At 25.9% G+C, this 22815-nt stretch overlaps 1 protein-coding gene across 6 annotated transcripts in view; it reads left to right on the forward strand.

The window, feature by feature from the left end:
• Positions 1 to 1616: 1616 nt before the first annotated feature.
• The window catches only part of LOC136983700 (influenza virus NS1A-binding protein homolog), a 38264-nt gene continuing 17065 nt past the window's right edge, over positions 1617 to 22815 (forward strand). The window contains exons 1-2 of one of the 6 annotated variants that reach the window (XM_067280516.1): positions 1692 to 1747; positions 8907 to 8959. The gene's annotated coding sequence lies outside the window, so the exon portion shown is untranslated. Of the gene's footprint in view, positions 1748 to 5662; positions 5768 to 8906; positions 8960 to 18029; positions 18070 to 22815 lie in introns of those variants that run through there. The other 5 variants (XM_067280515.1, XM_067280517.1, XM_067280519.1 and 2 more) reach the window with 5 other exon arrangements.

Here is a 22815-nt window from a genome sequence, read left to right on the forward strand (position 1 = left end):
ACATAACTATCATTACACCCGATTAAATAATACATATATATTATATGTATAGTTTTTTTCCTTGTCTAGTATCTATTTTAATATAGATATTCCTTTTATTTGTTACATAAAAGTCAAAAATGTGGATTAATCTTTAGTTGGAAAGACTTTTTTTTAATGTTTCGGAGCATATCCATTTATCAATATCACTACTTTTTTCGCACATTAATGTTCTTTTGTTTATTAAAGTATCATCTTTTAGAAATTGTTCGGTAGTAATTTAATACATTTTTTTCCCCCATCCTCCTTTCTTACCATTTATTTTTAGTCGAGGAATTCATTTTCTCTATTTATAACCATTATCATTTTATGTCAGTTGTCACTTTTATCTGTTTAGCGGTGTTTTATATTATTACTTATTGAAACATTCGATGTTTTGTTGATAAAGAAAATAATTTTTCCTGGGTGCTCTTCATTGGTTTCATATATCACACTCATTTAATTTCACTATTAAACATTTAATAATACAAAAAAAAGGTGACACAACTTAATCAGAAGATGATACAGTGGCATAAAATTTTTATTTCCTAATTATTAAGCAAAATTCTAAATCATAATTCGGTATTAACGTCATAAAAATTGATAAATTGATATTTTTATGACGTCATATTGTAATTACTGTATTCAAGTTCTGTATATAAAATAGTAATAATAATATAAATATAATAACTTTTAAATTTAATTAAACAAACAACTTTTGATGTTTAACTATTACAAAATTTGTCCCAATTATATAATTTTAAACATGAGTCACGTGATCACATAAATTATTATTATATTGTGGACCTTATACCTTTACATTAATATTAGTCTCACATAATTAGCACAGGAAAAGTAGAAAAAATTATCTGATGGTTTATAAGTAAGCGCATATTATTTTTATTTTATTTCTTTTTTTTTCTTCAAAAATTACATCCTGTCTGTTGATATGAAATGAAAGGCAAATCATATATTTAGAAATAAAGTTATGAAATCTTAAATATTATATATACAATCTTCTTAATAATAATATGTAGTGTATTAAAATTATTTTTTTGTACTGAACATAAAAATTTCATTATCATTTTTAAATGATTAAAGTGATCACGTGACTTTGTTATTAATTGCTGTTTTATAATTATGAAAATAAAGGTATGAAATGATTTATATTTTACTTATTATTTAAAGAAATAAAAATTTAAAACAATACATTAAAATAGTTAAAGTTGATTTACGAAACTAATTATTTAAAATTCCAATTAAATTTAATTGCAATAAATTACTTTTCAAAGAAAGTTTTTAAAAATGAAAAATTTAATTAAGTATTATTTCATAGCGTTTATTGATTTAAAATAATAAAAAGTAAAAATAGTTTAAAACACTAATATTAACAAATTAATTTTCAATTTATATTACGCATAAAATATTATTACATTACGTCATAAATAGTGAAAAACGTTTATTAAATTTAACAATAAATTAACACACACACACACAAGAAAAAAATATATTATAAATTTATTATAAAATTTAAAAATACATTTATTCAAATTTATATTTTTAGTCTTTATAAAATGAAAATTTTTAAAGACCAATCGGCGATTGGAATTATGGGTGGAAACGGAAAAACGGAATTTACTAGAAAGAGTGCATGCGCACTTCGATGATAGTCGGTCATCCGGTTGGAACTGGCTGGAGTTCCATAGGCTTAGCGTTGTTGGTCGTACAGGTAAGTCAACTCATTCATTCTATATACAATATATACCGGAGGCGTTATTAAAACTAATAAAAAGCATTTATGCTTATGTACGAGCTTATTTATCGCGTTTATACATTATATAATACACTGTTAAGTGTTATTGTGTCTATGAACAATAGGATTTACACAGCTTTGTGTTTTTTTCCTGTGTGTTTTCCATATTATACTGTACTTTCTGACATAAACAAAAAAATATAAAAAAATAATCATAATTACTGTGATTTAATCAAAAATTACATCACATTACACTTTATATATATAAAGATGTTATATATTTAAACCTGTTAAACCAATCTTGCAAGGTTTTTGACCTGTTTTTAAGGTCATTGTATTAAAAAAGAATCATTTTAACTGTTAATAATACAAAAAAAAATTCACTTGGAAATTTTTTATGGGTGTTTTTGATTGTAAAAAATTGTTTTGCAATTAAAATTTTTAATGTGTTACTTAAATGTCCCATGTTTTTATATTGTTATTGCTTGGAGAATTGCATAATTTGATTGTAATTTGGAAGGATTTGATCTGGTTTTAATGTTTGAAATGCTCTTTTTTTTGTTTGTTTGCTGATGTAACTTAATGAACAGGGTTATGAAAGTTTTTGAATTATTTCAGATTTGTATTATATAAAATACAGATAAGGCACCCTTTTTTTAATTTTAAAAATTGAAACTTCGTTTCGGTGATGCTCGATACAGGGGCATCCTTAAATTTCGGCCGTAACGTATATCTGAATTTTATGATTAATATGAGATATATATTTTGTTATTCTTATACAAACTATAACAAAAAAGCTAGATAATTCCTATTGACATTTCTTAAGCAATTTATTAATTATTATTGAATTGTAAAGTATAGTCAATTGTATCTTTATTTCATGTATTTATAACATATAAAACCTCTTTATTAGGTCAATCAGGAAAATATATTTGAACATATTTTTATGATAGGTTAAGGAATACTTATTTAGTAATTCCTTTTAAGGAAAATTGCATGAAATGTGATGTCAGTTTTATAAATTCTGTGTTTAAATAACAACCACCTTTTCGTATTAATTATTATTATTATGCCATCAATTAAAACTGTGTCAGAGAATGTTTCAGATTGTTTTGATATTAAGTTTATATTTCATTTATCTGATGATATTTTAAGAAAATTACAGGATTTGATTTCACAAATTCATATTTTTATCTGTTCAATATATTTATTATATTTATATTTTTTATTTATATTCAAATTATAAAGCATTTTATTTGTTTAGTAATTTCTAGTATAATATACTGTACAGGACATATAATTGTAATTTTTTCTTTACTAATTATTTTTGTAATATAAATTTAATTTATATTTTTCATTAAAATTTGAAGGCATTTTGCTTATTAGTTTCTCATTTTATTAAACTAATTATTAAATTTTTAATTGAAAATTTCAAGCATTTCAGATAGATATAAATGAAAAATAAATAGATCTTGTAGAATGCTGATTAGATTTAAATGATTTCTGTATAAATGTTATCAGACATTCTTCTTGTAGTTCTAGATTTGTTACATATAGAAAGAATTGCATGCATTCAGAAATCTATTTAATTTGAAATACTACTATATGCTTAAAATCAATTTTTAAAATTTATTTTTACATAAATTATAGAAATATATAAATAATAAATTTTTTAAATATAAATATTTGAGTTTAAAAATATAAAAACAATTTCATATTTATTTAAATTAATTCTATAAAATAAATATTTTCAAACATGAGTGAAAGAATGTTTTGTTTTTACAATGTGTTTTATATACTTTTGAATAATTTAAAAATACACAAATATATTTAAATTTCTTGTGTGTGTGTGTGTATTAACTGTGATGATAACGACTGCTTACAAATAAGCATTTGTAATGTTAACTGGAAGAAGTAGAAATGACTTTACACACAGTTCCTAAAATAAAATGGAAAAATAATAGTTATTGTTCTTGACTATTGAAATGGTATTAAATTTAAAATGAATGTTATTGCTAGGAAATTTTATTTAATGCAACATCTAATGCTAGAACAAAAATAAAAAAAAATTCTCAGATAATGTAAAACTATTCCAAGCTTTCTGAGAAGGATGTTTAAGTTGATTTAATTATTCTTTTTCAAATCTTTAGTTGAGTAAAGGTTTATATATATGTTAATTGGTAAATTTATTTTATATAGTAAGGTATTAAAATAATTAATGGGAAAATATTCTTATGTTAAAATGAAGTATTTTAAAGTTTTATTTTCAAATCTTCTTTTGAATTATTGCAATAATAATAATAGAGGAAAATTTAATCCCATTTTATTGAATTTTGTTTCTTCTCATTTTAACAAATTTAATTTTGTACGCTTTCGAAATATAATTTATCCAAAAAATAAACTTAAATATTTCGGCGGATGTGATAAAAATTATTCTATTTGTCTAATGATTCGTTAACTCTCAAAAAGAAAAAAGTTTGTTTGAATCTTTCAAAAATTAATGCATAAAATATTAAAAACAGAGTTATTTAAAAACCTGTTTTCATTATTCATGTGCTTCATGAAAATTTTATAAATTTCAAGAGAAACTTATGAAATTTTTAAAAACTGAGTTTGCTCTAGTAACAATTGTTTCGGAAAATTTTTATTATAGTCCAATAAAGATGTATTTGTAGAAAATGCCATAGAATATTTCGTTTTATTCGATAAAATATACATATTACTAGAGAACTTCTTGGAAAATTTGCATATTGTATTTACAAACATCTCGTCCAATTGAATTATTCAAACCGAATTTTAATATGTTGAAGTTTCTGAGTTTGCATCTTATGGATAATAATAATAGTTTTAAATGTATAAATTTAGTTGAGTTTTTTAATGAAATATATCAAATTTTGACAAGAATAAAAATTATAAAGTTTAATGATTAAGCTTAGTCGTTGTTTTTAAAGTATAATAGTTTCTTTAAGGTATATTGATTACTTTGTTTTTATAAAAAGAAGTACTATCAAGTATTGTAGCCAGAATTAAATTTTTAATTATGGACAGCTTAATTTGCATAGTATACTTAAAGAATTTAATTCAATTTAATTCACTTTAGAAAAAAGTTCTTCCATTTTATATGGAGATGTAGTTTTGTAACTTAAGGATTAGTTAATTTCTTAATTTTAAGTTCAGATGATAATGAAATTTTAAGCAATACTTTCTAGAACAATCATCATTCTAACAAAATTAGAAGTTTAATTGTATTTCAAAGCATTATCTTTTTCTGTTAGCTTCCTGATGATGATTTGATTCCATGCAAAATGATTGATTTATTCTAATCCAATATATTCATTCTGTTAATGCCTTGGAACATGAAAACTAAATTAGAATTGTGAATATAACAATTTGACCATTTAATTCTGCTTTTATGAATAATGATAGAATGACTCATTCCCTCAAATGTGAATTTTGTGATTAGAAATGCTGTAGATCGTGTTTCTTAGTAACAATATTTTGCAGTTTCATGCAAATTAAATTTGCCTACTAATGCATATACTTGACGATTTTCTCTTCTAAATTACTACTGATTTTTATTTCCTCTACCCTTTCCTCAGCGTAGGATTAAGGTAGCAAACTATAAATTAAAGAATTAAATGCATTTTTATCGCATAATACTGAAGAAAGGGAGATGAGATAGAAAAATCGTTTAGGCGGGACAATGGGCGTTATCAGTTTCACAACAAATTATTTTTAAATCCAATTTTTGCATTACATTCAACCGGATTTCTGCTGATTGATATAAATTTCATACGTAAGCCTCGGTAATTCTCCTAGTTAATTTAGTGATCTACACGTCAAGAATTACCGGCATCGGTTATTGGATAAACTAGTAATGGAATGACGTCACGAAATCGTACGTCTTACGTAATCCAACATATACACGATCCCAACTCTAGACGATATTTCGTAAGTCGATTTTTCTCGGATTAAACGGCTTTTAAGTTTAGAAAGGTGAGTCTAAATTGTGTTAAACTGTCTCGGTGGTACCTTGTTTCCCAAAAGATCACGTGCAGCTGTCACTTGTTGGTAAGTTGCTAAGCAACCTTGTGCAGCTACGCGGGTTTACACGTGGATGAAATATCGAGCGGTACAAAAGAAAGCCGAAGAAGCCCGAGAAAATGCGTTTGATCGTTTGCACGGCTTCAACTTTCGATTGGGTTTGCACAATTACTAATCGAGCTGAGTAACGCAATTTATTTTCGCGCGTGTTTGTTGTTTTTTTTCCGTTTCCCCTCTGCATCTTTCAGGTCAGACGGTTGCAGGGGCTAGGTCGCTAGCTCGTCTGGGTTATCATGGCGCCCGAGGTCGAATGTATGGTGACTAGTGTCTAGGTCGTTTTCGGCTGTGTAAGCCATCCGTTAAAAAAGGCGCACTTGAAACTTCTTGACAGCAGCGACCGCATCCGAAGTCCTTCAGAGTAGTCCAAAACGAAGGTCAAAGCGAAAAGACAAATGGATCACAGAAGCGTTACATATTTTGGCGCCCTTTCAGGGGTTGATAAACGCTTAAAAAATTCTTTTTAATTTGGACTAGTCATCGATCGACCTTTACGTAGAAAGACGTGCGGTAGAGTACAGTACATCACACGTGTTCTTTTAAAACTGGTATTCTGCCAAATTGTTACATCACAATAATGCATTCCTTATTCGGAAAAGACATCGGGCTTAAAATTTGATGGTATGGATACGAATTCGTTTGCTTGCAGTTTATATATACATATATAAATAAATATATACGGTTTTTTTGCCTTTACTATTCCGGATTTGTAACCATTATGCGTGACTGATATCAGTGCCTTATTTATGAAAATTATCTAAACGGAAGTAGTCACTCGGTTTGTCCCAAATGAAGAGGTGAAAGACCTTTGTTAACTTTCAGAAAAATCTGTCATCGGATCTGTTCTACCCGTTTTTCCCATTGCCAAGTCTTCACCATCCTGCATTAGCGTTAATTAGTATATTATTTGTTAACCAAAAAAACACAAGCTTTCTTCGCGTAACTTAAATAAACTTAGATTCGTTTTAAGAATTACAATAGAAAGTTTGAGACTTTTTTTTTAAAATCTAAATTTAGAAGCACTCGCGATACTTAAGTTATAGATAACTCGCCTGTCTCCTCTTATTAAGACACTGCGATGAAGTATAACGTTAACGTTATCAGGTAAGCTTTTCAGTTTTCGGGATCAAGAATTGTACTTTAGTCCAGATTTTAGTAAACGAAGAGGGGGGAAAAAGATTTAATGTCTAAAAGGAGGACGTGCAATTTGTAGTTAATGAGTATTGATCTGCAGTTTGTGTCGATTCACTTGTAATTTCACCTTGTCTGGGGAAGTGGAAAGGTTACCTTGCTTGTTCCAAATTTCATAATTTAAAAGTAAGTTTAAAGATAGGCAAGGAAAATTTTTATTTTTCCTTGATAGGAGAAGCGTATTCGAAATTTTTATTAATTCTGTAAAGATATTCCATAAAACCCAATATTCTGTATATTGTAGACATTCAAGAAGGAATCTATTTTTTTTAATAGAATCCCCGAAGAAAATGAAGTCAATTTATCTAATAATAAAAAAAAAGAGGAAATGTTTTGGGGCAGTTGGAATTTCATTTCTAGGAAAGCTTACCAATTCCAATAATTTCGTTGAGTGCATCCTCCATATCACCCGAAACCGAAATTTTTGTGTGTATGATAGCTTAATATAATTTTTGCTTTTCAGAAATACCACTTTATAATATTAAGCTCTTAAAGTATCCTTTGATCATATACTTAACTAGTAAAAAAAAAAAGGAGTTGATTTGCCTAACAAGCAAATGAATTATTTTAAGTAAATTCCGGCGGGAATAAATGAAATTACATTTAACAAATTAACAAGACGAATCCTCCGACTTGGCAGATGTGCCTTGAGTGAAATGTTTGATGGCCTTTTGTGTTTACTTCTGTTCATCTGATTGCTAAGGGTCACGGGTTCAGTAATTTGAAAGTTATCCGAGTGTATGATGGAATGATTCAGTTAATTTCCTCCGTAAGAATTGCCAATTTTTTAAAACGCTTTTATCGCCCTAAAGTGCAAATTTATCCAAAACTAATTATACACTGTGTCGCCGAAAACGGAGATTATAAATCAAGGCTATTAGTTTAATCCCTAATGATGGGACGAATTACTTCAGGAAATTTAATTGAAAATTATTTATAAACATACGTTGCTAATCTTCTAATTTCTCCGCCCTATTTTAAAAGTGATATCGAAGAAACAATGATGTCACCTATACTCAGGAACAGAATTAAAACGGTTCTTAGAAAACAATACTTTATCTCATGGCTTTCATTTTTTTTTTTAAATTTCGCATTGTTTGGGAACTTTTCAAAACATTAAAATAGTATGAAATCGTAGTTGTTGCTATGAGATTTATAGCAATCGATTTGTACTATGTTCTTTTAGATTGCATGAGATATAACGAAATAGCGATTGAATTGATAATCACTCTTGCGAAACTTCTTACACATAATAATAATCATACATACGGACGCCACTGCTTTTTTTGTGTCTTTCTGACGTTCAGTAAACTCGGATTAATCAGTTCATAATTCATAATTAATATATACATTTTAGTTTTGATTTTTGTTGTAGTAATTCAGTCGTTTTTTTAGTTTTTGTATTTTTCCGTTCTGGTTGAAATGTTTGCCAGAAAATTACGCTGTTCTTAGTATTGTAAGAGAGCAGACTGCTTGTTCCATTAAAAATAGCTGATTCGAATAGAGAGAAGGGGGGGAAAAACTGTGACAAATGCAAGATGTCTTGTGTACAAATGTAAGTTAGGATTCGTACAGGGAAAGGGGGATATTTTCAACACTACAGTTGTCTTTTGTGTAAAAAAACATTCCGTCTTGAATTTTGTATCTTATCTTTCTGCTAAAGCCCGAGGAAGTTTTAACTTTGGCATTCTTTCCTAATTGTTTAGTTGATTCGAATATCAGCTTAGCCTCTACCTGATTGGACATGAAAGGATTTATTTAACAATGAAAATGTTACTATCTGCGCAAACGGTCTACTGATTAAAATCGAACTCTGGTCCACTTTTTTTCTCTTCTCTTTCAGGATAACCTCGTGGTTGGACGTGCAATTCTACGCAGTCCGAAAAGACAGTCAAGGTATACAATTTTTTCACTTTTTTTATTTCTCTACGTAGTTCTAATGTCGAAATGCGATCAATACTAATCGAACAAAGACGTGTCTGTACTTTTTTTTTCTTTATTTTATTAGTTGGAATTGCCAATTGCTGAAAGTTTCGATCGTTCTTTATAAGAACTGGAACGCGAAACTTTCCGATGTTTCGGTTCTGTGAAAAAACTTTTCCACTCATTGCTCGTGTGTGACTTCATTAAAGCTGATGCTATCATTAACTTGAATTTTACCAGTATATGCTATTTTTGTATAACTTTTAATAAGTTTCCAGCGTATATATATATATTTTTTTTTAACTCTTTCCGCCCTGTGGCACTAAGAGGGCCTCTTTTAGAAGGCCCATTATGGGTTCGGCCAGGCCCACAATGGGGCGACCGGGTGGTGAGGGACGGGGCCCGACATATCCGAACGGACCACCCCCCGAAAAATTCCTGGGGATTATTCGACCCGTTCGGATTCGATCCCGGGTCCCCCAGAGTGGTAGGCTGCCACCTTGACCGCTCGGCCATCCGGCCACTTCCAGCGTATATTAGCAGTGGATTTGTTAGAATCCTGCGTAGGTTAGTCTATTGTAACCACTCTGTTTTTTGGTCGAACAGAAGTAATTGGCAGGTTTTAAAAAATATTTTTTCCAATTTTTCAGCATTTAAGAGTTATTACAATTATTAATCGCGTATTTATAGCGTTAGATTTTCAAAAGATTTGGAATTTTATTGTTATATTTAACCAGTTTAACATTAATTAATATTGATAAATTCTTTTTAATATAATTTGTAATTTCAATTGTAAAAAGTTATTTTATTTTTAAAAATAAATATTTCGTTTTTAAAAATATTCTTATTTATAAAACCACAAGTAGTATGACCTATAATAGTTGCTTCCTTTGTTCAGCTTAATTTAAATTTTAAGAGAGTTTTCCAAAATTATCTCTGTCTAGTCTATAAACTTTTGTTTGTGTGCCACATTTTACCTTCGGTTGTGCTTTAGTCTGAGAAAATTGAAGTCGTATGTATGTATATGATTTTAATAATATTTATATATATATTTCCGAACAATATTTACACCAAAGTTTTAAATGTTAGAAGTAGTCAATAGACAAAAGTCAATGTATTATCTATAATTATAGAATAAATAATTTCAAATATTGATTTTAATAGAATATAAGTAGTATATTTGTTTGACTAACAAATAAGAAAATAATCTAAATTTTAAGAAATACGAATCGATTTCAGTAGAGGTCAAACACGTGTTAAGGACCGGTTATACCACGTGTTTGACCATTGTCAGCCATTAAGTGTTCAGCTAGTGTTAAGTGTAACTTCGAAATAATAACGAAGTATTTTTGGTGCTTGTCTCGTGCTCCAACTAAACACGTGAAATATCGCATTTAAAAAAAAAATCTTTGTCTCAGTTAAATATCTAAATCAGAATGAATAAATTAGAAATAATAAGCCGTAACTTTAATAGTTTTAAGTTTAAAAATATTCCTGAAAGAATATCTGATCAGATCGATTATCTTGCAACTTGTCACAAATTACCATATTCGAAAAAAGTACGATATTTTATTAAATTGAAATACGTAAGGTTATCTTAAAGGTAATACAGTGATTTTATAGAAAGACGTTAATAAGATATTTTTTTTATTATAAAAAATCGAAAATATCGATCCTTTTCGGAAGTCGGCTGTAATAAAAATACAGTGTACGGTGTGTATTAAATTTAATACTGTTTATAACTTACGGAATAAACAACTTAAGTAATGGATTGAGAAAATGTGACGTTAATTAAACGATTTATTCCGTAATTATTCTTTCAAATTGTGCAAATATCACACACCTACAACTACATATACAGTGGGTGTTAACAGCTTCGTTGAAAATAATTTATTTTGAATATTTTCCATTCTTATAAAGGAAATATTGCATAAGAAGGAACTTAACAATTTCCCAAACTTTTTATTAAATATTAATTATAATAATTTAAATATGACGTAAAAATTAACGTATTTTAACTTGAAAACCTATCATATTCAACAGAATTAAATTGCTGCAATACAATTAACATCATTAAAAAACTGTACCAGAATTTAAAGGTTCCCCCCTCGAGTGAACGGATTTTATGCATATTGGTAAATTTCAATTACAAATATTTATTGAATTAAATATAATTAGGGAAGTTTTTGAATTATATTGCAATTATTGCATTTTTTATATTAGGATTTCATACAGTGAAAGATATGTTTATAGAATAGTAATTGGTGGTGGTTTGCATAATATACCTGTGCGACATAATTGTTATGTTATGTATTATACCTTACAATGTGATTTCTTGATCTACAGTATTTCTTTTAAGGAAATATCTTAGATAAAACATTTTTCTTAACTAGAAAAGAATTACTAAGTAGTAATAATTTGTGGTAGATTTTTACAATTAGATCTAAAATAAAAATTACTTGTATTAAAGTAATTTGTAAGTAAAATAAAGACTAATACAAAGTATACGATAGAAACATTATTTCTAAATGTTCTGTTTTTGTAGTTGGAATGTAGCCTGTTTGAAGCTTTTATGGCAGATTTTTATCTTAAATGAACTTGCTAAAAGGAAAAGGTGAAATTTAATATTATTGTTTCTCTAATTACTCAGTTCAGATGCCAAGTCAGGAAATATATTGAAGCTATCATATAAACATTTAAATTTTTGAATATTGTTATATAAAAATGGAGACAGTTTTATATTTCCTTCACATTGTAGGCATTTCAGTGCAATTAAGCCAAATATTGACACATTAATTCTTTATATGACTATGGTATTTTTCTTTTGATAAATATAATTGTTTACTTATATCTAGAATATTCTTGTATTAAATTAAAGCATTTGGCTAATACAACACTTTTCAATTGTATCAACGTTTATTTTTGGTGCTTGTCTTGCTTTTAAGGGTTTTTCTAGCTCTATTGCACATGTAATAAATATTTTTAGACTTTTATGTCATTTACAAGTGGAGGGAGAAAGGTAGTTTTACATTATGGTTTTGGTCAAGAATCTAACATGCCTCGTTAGCAAAGTATGTCTGTATTTTCTTCTTTAAATTCACAGCACATCTTAATAAAATTTAATTATCTTTTTTAAATGTGAAATGTTTCTATTGTGATACTTTTAATATTAAAGTAAATTGAATTTAAGATTAATTTTTGATTAATTTCAAAGATAACAAATATATCATATACTGTAACAGATTATCATTGCATAGTTTAATTATTATTGAATTAATTTTGAAGAGATTCCTATGCTATAATTGTATATTCTCTTATGGAAAACTAAGTTATTTTCATGTTTAACAATGTTCTTTAAGATACTGAAAGAATTTTTTTAGAAAAAGAAAAAAGATTGCTACTTATTCCTTTTTACTTTAACATTTCTCTCCTGTCAGATTGAATTATTAATTATAAATGTAGTATTTATAAAAAATAAAAAAAAATGCCAGACATGCAATTTTTCTGTTCAGATCTATATTGCAGATATGCTATTACATTTGTGTTTGTTGAAAGGTTTTAAAGTAATGCAGTAGAATTCTAGCAATAATTTGAGATTTATAATCTTTAAAACTGATTAAGTTTTTTACATATAAATTTTCTCCAGAAATTTATTATTAGATGAAACCAAAAATTTTCATTTTCACACTTTTCTCAAGACTAAAATTTAGTTTACATTAGCTTATGATATTTTTAAAATGAACAGAATTTCAAGTTTCTGCATTTCTCAAAACTTAAATTTTGTCAATAAAGATAAATGTACTACAGGCATACTTTGTAAATATAGTAGGCTAGGTTCTAGACCATTGCTGTACAGCAAATATTGCCTTAAAACAAATCACAGCTGTTTTCATTCGCTAGTGAATATAAGAAGCCTAAGCACATATTTACACTGTCATTAAGTGTACAGTAGTGCTAGACAAGAAACTTTATTCAAGAAGCAATAATAGTAAATAAAAACATCCCTGAAAACTCCCTTAACAGCAAGATAATTGTTGAAAGTAATAAATATGGTGTAGTTTTTTAAAATTATATTCATATTAGCAAAGAGCTTTAAAGCAAATCATCTTAAAGTGAGGTATACCTGTACATTAATCATAATTACTTTTCAGAAGCTTTCCTTTATTCATTTAAAAAAACTCAATATTTTTTATTTAAATATTTTACTGTGTTTCAATCTTACAATAAATATTTTGTATTTAGAGTAATAAACACCAACTTTACCAGAAAACTGGAACTGTATATGTAGAGAATCACACCAAAATTGCTGGAAATTTTGTATTTAGAGTATTAAATTGTTTAACTATCATGCACATTTAACAAATAATAAAGTTTAATCTTTATATGCTCTGTAGTATGTAAACAATTAAAATTTTACATCATGTACATCAATACATTAGAAAACAATTTTTTAAAACCTTTTATAACAAATGTTATGGAATGTGTTGTTCTGAAGATATTTTTAATAAGAAGTTTGTGTAATATGATTGGTTGAAACTGAGCGTGGCTAAATAGCCAAAAACTGTTTTGATAAGATTAATGATTTGGCTTCCAAAAAAAGTGGTATTGGAAATTATTAAATCTGGTGTCAAGCTTTCTGAAACATGAAGATTAGTGCCATAATTCTGAGCAAGATATAGAAAACTAGAAAACAAACTTTTCTATAAAGAGAAACAATGTATATTTCCGAATCATGTGAAATAAATGTGGCTTTTTCCAATGAGGTGTTTGTTTTCCAAACAGCTGTGCCTAAAGACTGCTAATATATTGAAAGGCAGATTAAGAAGAATGTTTAAATGCTTCACTTTTGTGGCACAAGTATCTTTAGAACAAAGATACAATTACAAAAATCATAGCAGAATTAAGAGTACATGTGATAGAAGCCTTTGAATTTCTTGTAGTTGATATTACTTTGAAATGTTCATCATAACAAAGCATTAAATAAAATTAAGCAGAAATATATCAACAAACTAAAATGGATAATTAAAAAGCAAGTGCCAAAAAAAGGATGATAATCTACCTGCAGTGAAATAGGTAGTATGGGAAGGCATAACACTGAGGGAAGATGTTACTTGTGTCTTAAATCTAGAGCATCTTTGTTCTGAAATGGAATAGGAAAATGTCAGAAGTAGCTGTTAGAATATATTTGTTCCAAACTGTCATCAGCAGAAGCAGAAACTGGTAGGATAACATTAGCCTTTAAGATTTCAGCTGAAAAGATTGTAGACATTAATAAAACTATGTTAACATTGTCATATAAAGCAGGAAATTAGTGGAAGGATGATGATAATATTTCTGTTCAGATAAAACCAACATTCCATCATTCATTAGAAAAGAATCCTACAATAAGAAAATAAGCATTTATATAGACAATATGGTTTATGCAATTTCCTTATTGATATATAAATCTTTATTTAAGACATAAACTTATTATTTTGAAAAATAAAATTTTTCTAATTTTAAAATATTGAATTTTAGAAAAATTCTTTCAGAGGACACTAGTATTGGAAAAAAATCCATCCCAGAAAATATTTTTTTGAAAGTGTTTGTATATTTTGTTTCTTAAAAATAAAACCATTGATGTATACAACATGCTTATAGATAAATTCTTATCAAGTAGAAGTGCATTTGTTATTGACAAAACTTTTATAAAATATATTGGCCAGTATTGGCAAATAATCAAATGTTAAAATGTGAAAAAATTAAATATTCAATAGGAAAATCAATACTAGTAATAATTCAAAATTAATGTAATGCAGTAATTATATAATGTAAAATGTATATGCTGACTTTTATTTAGAAAGTATTGTTTTTAAAAATATTTAAAATGGAAATGTAAATTCAAAATTATATTTTTAAATTTACATTTCATTATTATCACTATCACTAAAGTATTATTATATTTGCATTTAGTTTGTTTTCTGACAAAGGTCACCAAAGATAAATTTATTTTTAATTTTACTTAAATTACCGTTGGCCATGTTAAAAATATTTTATGTTTAATAATAATTATTATATTATGATATTTGTTGCAGTTGATATTTGATTCAAAAAGTTATGTAAATATTTCTAGAATGGTTTAACAGTTTTTAGGAAGAAATATTTAGTATATTAAAAAGAATAAGATATTTTGAAAAAGTTGTTTTAATGCTTAGAATATAAAACATCTAAAAATAAAATAGGAGTCTTGAATCTTCATTTACTGTGTTCCATATTGTATTCTGAATTCATCACACTGATAAACACTGTGTATATTATACTTAGTTGAGTATTCTGCTTGAGCTATAAATTTGAATAGAATATTTTTAAAGAAACACACTATTATTATTATTATTATTATTATTTTCAGATTTTTACATTAATGCTTATATTAAATTTTCAAAATATTGTAAGAATGATGCATTATAAACAACAGTATACTGCTTTATCTCTGTAGGAACTGATAAAATTTAATGTTTTGATGAGAAAAATTAATACTTAACTGGTGAACCTGAGTTAGTTGAATGGCTTTTACTGATTCAAAATACAATATATTTGTGATTTATGCTTGGATTGAATTCTTAGAGTATTGCGTAAATGATAATTTATGTGAATTAAGACCAATAATCTTATAAAAATTATATTGAAATTTGGTGGGGTATGGATCTATAAATATGTAGTCACTAATAATTTTTAAAAAACAAGATGTAAAGATAAATTTTAAAATTTTATTTAATTTTTTTGACATATAGTATGAGAAATTTTCAAGAAAATGTAACCAGAAGTTACCTGTACAATACCGTATAGGTACAGTACCTATAATTTATAGATACCATTCATTGTAATCTTTTGATCTCTGGAAGTAAGTAATTGATTTTGTTAGGATGTTGTTTTGCATGATCTTACAATATGTTATTCAATATTTTATATACAAAATTTATATGAAATTTGTATTTAAGGTCATACTATTTCAAAGTTTTGTCATCATGTATATTTTTATTGATAATTATTTGTACTGTGTTTATTACTGTTCAATTTTAAATTGAAACATGATTATTTTCTTTAATTTAACAGCAAAATGATTTGTTTTTGAAATTGTGCAAATTTTTTTTTGACAATTTTATGACTTTGGTTGCTTTGTTTTATAATTCAACTGATTTTATTGTCATAGAATTGGGTTTCAACCATTATTTTCATATTGATCTTGTATTGCTGCAGATCAAATATAACTAACAGTATATCTTATTCATTATATAATATGGTATTATTTAGTAGATGTATTAAATGGCATATGGTTTTTCTTATTGTAAAGCATAAAAGTTATCAAAGAAATATCTTATATTCATAAAAGATAATTTTCTTCTCTTTATAACAAGGAATATACAAGGTAATTAGATTATTTAAAAATTTGTTTCTAAAAGGAGGAGTTTTTAAAAATGTTTAATATTTCTGACTAAGAAAAGTAGATGGCCTATTTCATTATGATTACAGTTAAATTATCTTATTTTCTAGATATACAGTAGAGCATCGATTATCCGACCCCCAATTAACTGACTGCGTTCTAGTCGGCAAGTTCAAATGTCCGCTAGTGATGTGGTGCTACAATATTTGGCTATGTCTTGGCTACTTTAATATTATTTTTGTTAAATTTTTGCATGTTTTAGCTGGCAACACTGGCTCAACCATGAAAAGGAGGCTAGTATTTAAACCAGGCCTAATACACTATACTAATAATGTATTTTTTCATACTTTTCGGTTATCCGACTTTTCAGTCATCCGACCAACCCCAGTCCCCAATTAAGTCGGATAATCGATGCTCTACTGTATTTTATTAATACAGTAAACCCTTAACTCTGACCCCACTAGTTTGGTTTTTTTTGAACAATAATTTAAAGTTTCTTAAAAATGTAGAAAAATAATGAGTATTTTTGATGTCTGGAAGTCTTTGATACCGGCTATAGTAATACAATGCACAGTAAGTTACTGGACTGTACAGTACATTGTATATTGTACTGTTAGATTTTTTGAGCTCCTTTCTTGTAATGATGAATTTGGAACTATAAGGTCAATTCATTAAGACTCTTGTGCAAATTTCATTGTAATGTGTGTTCTTGTTTTCACATTGCAGAAAACACCCTACTAATGCTGACTTTCATGAACTCTGACCACCTTTACCCCCCTATTAGTCTGATTTAACAGGGGTTTACTGTGTAATCTGAATATTTATTTAAATTTCTAATTTTGTTAATAAAGATTTTTTTAAATTTCAAGTTCAATAACTAATGTTTAGACATTGATATTTGTCAGCTTTTAATGAATATTTTCAGAAAGCCAAAATCTGAAACTCAATTTAAATGAATGTTATTTACTTTTTAATTTGATTTTTGTATTTTTAATACTGTTCAAGATGGTTGTTTTTTTTTTCTATTTTATATATATATATATATATATATATATAATTGAATGTATGTTAAGATATGAAATGAAATAATTTTTGATTTGGATACTAAAACTTCACTAAAATATATAAAAATGGATTTGATAATATCTTAATTAATGAACTCCAGGATTTACTTCCCGTTTATACTAAATATTACAGGTACAGAAAAAATAAAGTAAAAAGCAAGAAGAAAGTGACAATTGGATAATTGGGAATAAAATTAGCTTATGAGTTCATAAAAAATTTACATCTTTATAAATCCAGCAAGGAATTTAATAAAAATTAAGAATGTTTTTGACCAGATTCACTGATCTTCCTCAGAGCATAATGTAATGGAAGAATAAAAGAACATAAATACAAATTTAAAAGAACAAGATTTGAATTTAAGGATGTTATGTTAAAAATAAATTACAAATACAAATGTATTTTTATTATTATTATTATTATTATTATTATTATTATTTGTAATGTATTTTTAACATAACATCCTTAAATTCAAATCCTTGTTCTTTTAAATTTGTATTTGTTTTTATTCTTCCTTTATATTATGCTCTGAGGAAGATAAGTGATTCTGGTTGAAAATGTTCTTAATTTTTATTAAATTCGTTGCTGGATCCATAAAGGTGTAAGTTTTTTATGAACTATTTACCTCCCAGTTATTTTTAATTTCATGGTTAGTTTTATTGTCTTTAAAAATAGTCATCTTAGTTTAAGCTTTTTAAATGTTTTATTCCCAATTGTGTGATATACAATTATTGCTGTAATAAGATTATTAATTTGTTTGATATTTGAAATTTAATGTTAACTTTTATATAATAGAAATTTAAAAATTTAGTTATTGTATTATCTAATTTTTAAAGATAAAAATGCCTCCAAGTTTAATTGTATGTAAAATCAATTCTTAAAATTTATTTTATCATTTTATATAACTACAAGTTTTATAAGTTTTTGTTTCTTACTGTTTAAATGTGTTTTTATAACATTTTAAATTTTAAAAATACTCCATCGTCATCATTCTAGCTAAAAAAGTTTTCTGAGCAAATAAATTTTGAAGTCATGAAAATGACTTTACATTTTATTGATGATGATGATGATAGAAATCAAAACTATATATGAAAAATTTTTATAAAAGGTTAAGACAGTAATGGCAGAAAATAACAACTGTTTACTGTTGAATATAGTATTTATTATTACATTTCTACATATATGAGAATGCATTACTGTGTTATTAACCTTTTGGGAAATTTTATGGTAGATTGGGTGCAGTGAATATATTTGATTGATGTTAAAAAAATTTTTTTTAATAACATCATCGATTTTTGAAAATTATTAAAATTATGTAAATATCTTCGTTTACTGAATATTAAAATATGACTGCTCATTTTATGTGCTTTTGTAGAAATAATGCATAGTTTATTAATAAAACATTAATATAATGTCACTAGTAAAATATTTTAGATTTAATATTTGCTTTTTTAATTTTCTACTAATGCAAATTTTTGTGTACTGGTAATAATTGTTAATTGCTGGACATTAAAGTTAACAAAGATTTTTTTTAATTACAGTTTTCTTTGCAATTGCTATTATTATTTATTTAAAATTTGAGAAATTCTTAAAAATTTCTTCTCGTCGTAAATTGGATGATAATTAAATATTTTAAAATAATGTTGTTTAATTTCTCTCTATCTCTAATTTTCTATTTTTGTTCTTCCTTCCTCTTCTAAGACTGATAATTTTAAAATGTAGCATTATTATAGGAATATTTTCCTTTTAGTAAAATGATAATTAAAATATAATTGTTTTGATATAGTATAAAATTAAAATAAGCATCTGTAGTTTGGTCTCAGTATTTTTTATATAATATCAAATTATAATTGTTTCAGTATAATATTAAGTAAATAAGATTGCATATTAAAAAAATATTTAGTTTAATGTCCGTATCAAATGTTTGAATATTACATGATATAATGATCTATATTTAAGCTGCTTCATGTATATAAATGTAATTAATAACAAAATTTTGGTTTAATATTCTTTTATATATAATATATTTATTCATAGAATTTAAAATGCAATTTAATTATTTATAGTTTAATAATATACTGTAACGGCTAGAATGTGGTGAAATTTATTGATTGTAACATTTCTGTATTTAAACAAAGTGTGTCAAATGCCAAATTCTTTAAATTCTTTACAGAAAAGTTTAATGTAATAGCAATATTCTAAAATTGAATATAAAAAAGTACATGCAATTAGTGTATTTATACCAATGCTTAGATTTTCGAACAAATTAATTGCAGTTACAGTCAATATTAATGCTATGTAAATAATTAGTAATTATACAAAAAATACAAAGTATATTTGACAGCTTATTTATAATTTATATTAAATTTCTTACATAAAAATTAAATTATTATAATATTAATTGTTAGATGTAAGGAAATAATTACTTAATAAATAATGTCTTGGCATTTACATTAAACATTACTATATTTCACTTCTCAATTTATGAAAATAAAAAATTGAATGATTTTGTATTCAGTAATTTAATTAGAGGAGAGGACCTATGATAAATCACAAAATAATTAAATTATTTAAGTAAATGAATTAAGATTCTAAACTTTTTTTAAATTAAATATTAAAATATTATTTAAAAATTTATATTCTTAATTTATATTTATAAGACTAAATTTTTTAAAAATGTGGATAATTTTAATATTTTTGAGTTTTGTTTGGTAAAAATTAGGAAGTTTTGTTATGTATAAAGATTAATCAAAGCTTAAAAAAATTTTTAGATTAAATTTATCATCACACAGTTACTTACATTCTATCCAATTACATATGCTTTTCTAATCGTAACAAATTGAAAAGATTAGATTAGATTATTTCCATATTAAATTGTATAATCTATAAATTTTAGTAAACAGTAGATAAATAGAAAATTTTTATTAAAGTTTTTCTTTAAATTTTTATAATGTTAAAGAAGCATTTGTTCTTAGAGATTTGTGAAATTGTGCAATTACTTTGCAATTTCTACTAAAGATTACAATTTTGTTTTCCTTAAGAGACAAGTTAATACTATAAATAATAGTTTATAATAGATGCTTACTATGCAATTGAAATTCTTGTTTCTAACAGTCTTAAAGAAATATTACAAAAGATCTTGTATTCTTGAAGATTTATGCTTGTTAAAGAATTTTCTTATATTGAGTTTCAAGTAGAATGTGGTCATTGAAAGAATAAAGTTTTACCCCCCTCTCTCTTTTTTATTCTTGAATTTAGTTTATCTTTAAACAGTTTTGAAATAAATTTTAATGTTATTTTTTTCAATATTATAATAAAACTTATTTTATATTGGAAATAATTGATTAATTTCTCAACTTTCTATGATTCAAGTGATTATTTATACTGTGTTTTATATATTGTATTTCTTATAAATGCTTCTGATTATTTTCTTTGTGAAAATAACTTAATATACAGGGGAAAAGCTTAAAACTTTACCATATTGTATACCGATTATATTTCCAACTAATTCCTTAAATATAACTACTTTTCATATAAAATTAGTGTAATATGTAAGCAGATCTGCATATTTTTAAGTTTTAGATTAGTTTCTACAATTTTAGATAAATTACATAACTTATATTGTATCTTGTTTAATTTAATTGATAAATTAAATGGAAAACAAGATTATGATTTTCTCATAAGCAAGGTGTTGAGTGAAACTGTAAGAGCATTTGAATTCAACATAAATTATTGCATATTTTTTTTATTTTGCATTATGCAAGGTTTTTGAGTGATATTCTATTACTATTTAAAACATTGTATATTTCTGTAGAAATATACAAGTGTGTATTTCATAAAATGGTATACATCAGAGATGGGAAACCTTTTGATTGGAAGGCTATATCCTATTTTAGAAAGAATTCATTAGTGTGCATATTGTATTGCAGGTTGCTTAAGTACTTTATTTTCTTGATTAAACTCTGGTCTTCAAATAAACCCTGGAGATATTTGTTTTAAAAATAACACCTTGGTTATTTTTTAAGGAATCAAGGAAATATAGTATATATATTTAGTATGCAAGCACCAATAATACATATAAATTGTCCTTAGATAAATGCCTTTTTATTGGAAGAGAACCAAAAATAGTTTTAGATTAAATTAAATTTTGTTGCCATATGTTTTACTGTTTTATATTTTAGTTAGTTTTCTATTATGTTTACTACCAAAAGATGTTCAAGTAAATAAGCTAATATACAGTACAGTGTATCTTATTTGCCCAGTATCATTTTCTGAGAGATTTCCTGAAGGAGCATTGTTTTTGTTGCTGGTGGCACTAAGATTCTCAGGAAAGAATTTTAAATGAGGGTTTAAAAAATACTTTTAAGGATTTAAGAACCTTGTCCCAATACTTAAAGCATTGGGACAAGGTTAAATATAAAAATTTCAATATTAATTAGGTGCCTTTCAGAAAGATTATGCACTATTTTATGGTATTTACTTTGAGTTTCCAAAAAATTTTGTAGTATTTTTGAAAGATTGGATGAATGAAATGAATATTCAAATATGACAATCTTGAAATTGTTTCTTTATTAAGAACCTACAAATATAATCTTTGATTCTTGCATCAGTCAGTTTCCAAAATTATTTTTCAAGTACATTCATACTGATGATACATTTGTTTCATTGCCTTGACAGAATTTTTCGTAAGCTTTATGTGAAAGTAGATAATTTTTGAGGATTAACAAATGGCTTATGCATTTTTCTTTTCTTTTCTGGGTTGAGTGATTCTAATTTTGGCTAATGTTTTTGCGCACACTTTTTTTTTCTCTTGTCTGTGTTATTCCACTTGCATAGAAAATAATACTTTGCTATTTTATTCAGCTTTGAATTTGATTACATTATCGTGCTGTTTCACAAATATGTCAAGAGGCACTTCTTATTTTCATATGACTCCTTTAGATTACTCGTGTAATTTAAAAGCAGCAGTGTCTATTTCTGCTACAGATAGGCAAGCTTTTCAGCTAATTTTGGTTGATTTAATGAACAGGTGCCATTTGTGTGTAGCATGTTGATGTCTAATGACCTCCCTGAGAGAATCACAAAAAAATAGTTTGATGATAATGAATGTGTATTTAAAATTCATCAAATCTTGAATCTAAAACAACACTTTACTGATTTTAAAAAATGCTAAAATTTTGTTTGAATTGAAGTTAGCTTATTGTAAACATGGCAGAAACATGGCATTTACAGTATATATTTTTTTATGGTATAATCAAAGCCTAATGAATAGTTATGAATCTAGACAATAATGCACTTCCCAGATCAACAATGAGTATTATTAAATGCCCACAAAAAAATGTCTTGA

This window comes from Centruroides vittatus, unplaced genomic scaffold, assembly GCF_030686945.1.
Source record: "Centruroides vittatus isolate TY-2023 unplaced genomic scaffold, ASM3068694v2 contig_884, whole genome shotgun sequence".
Lineage (NCBI taxonomy): Eukaryota > Metazoa > Arthropoda > Arachnida > Scorpiones > Buthidae > Centruroides > Centruroides vittatus.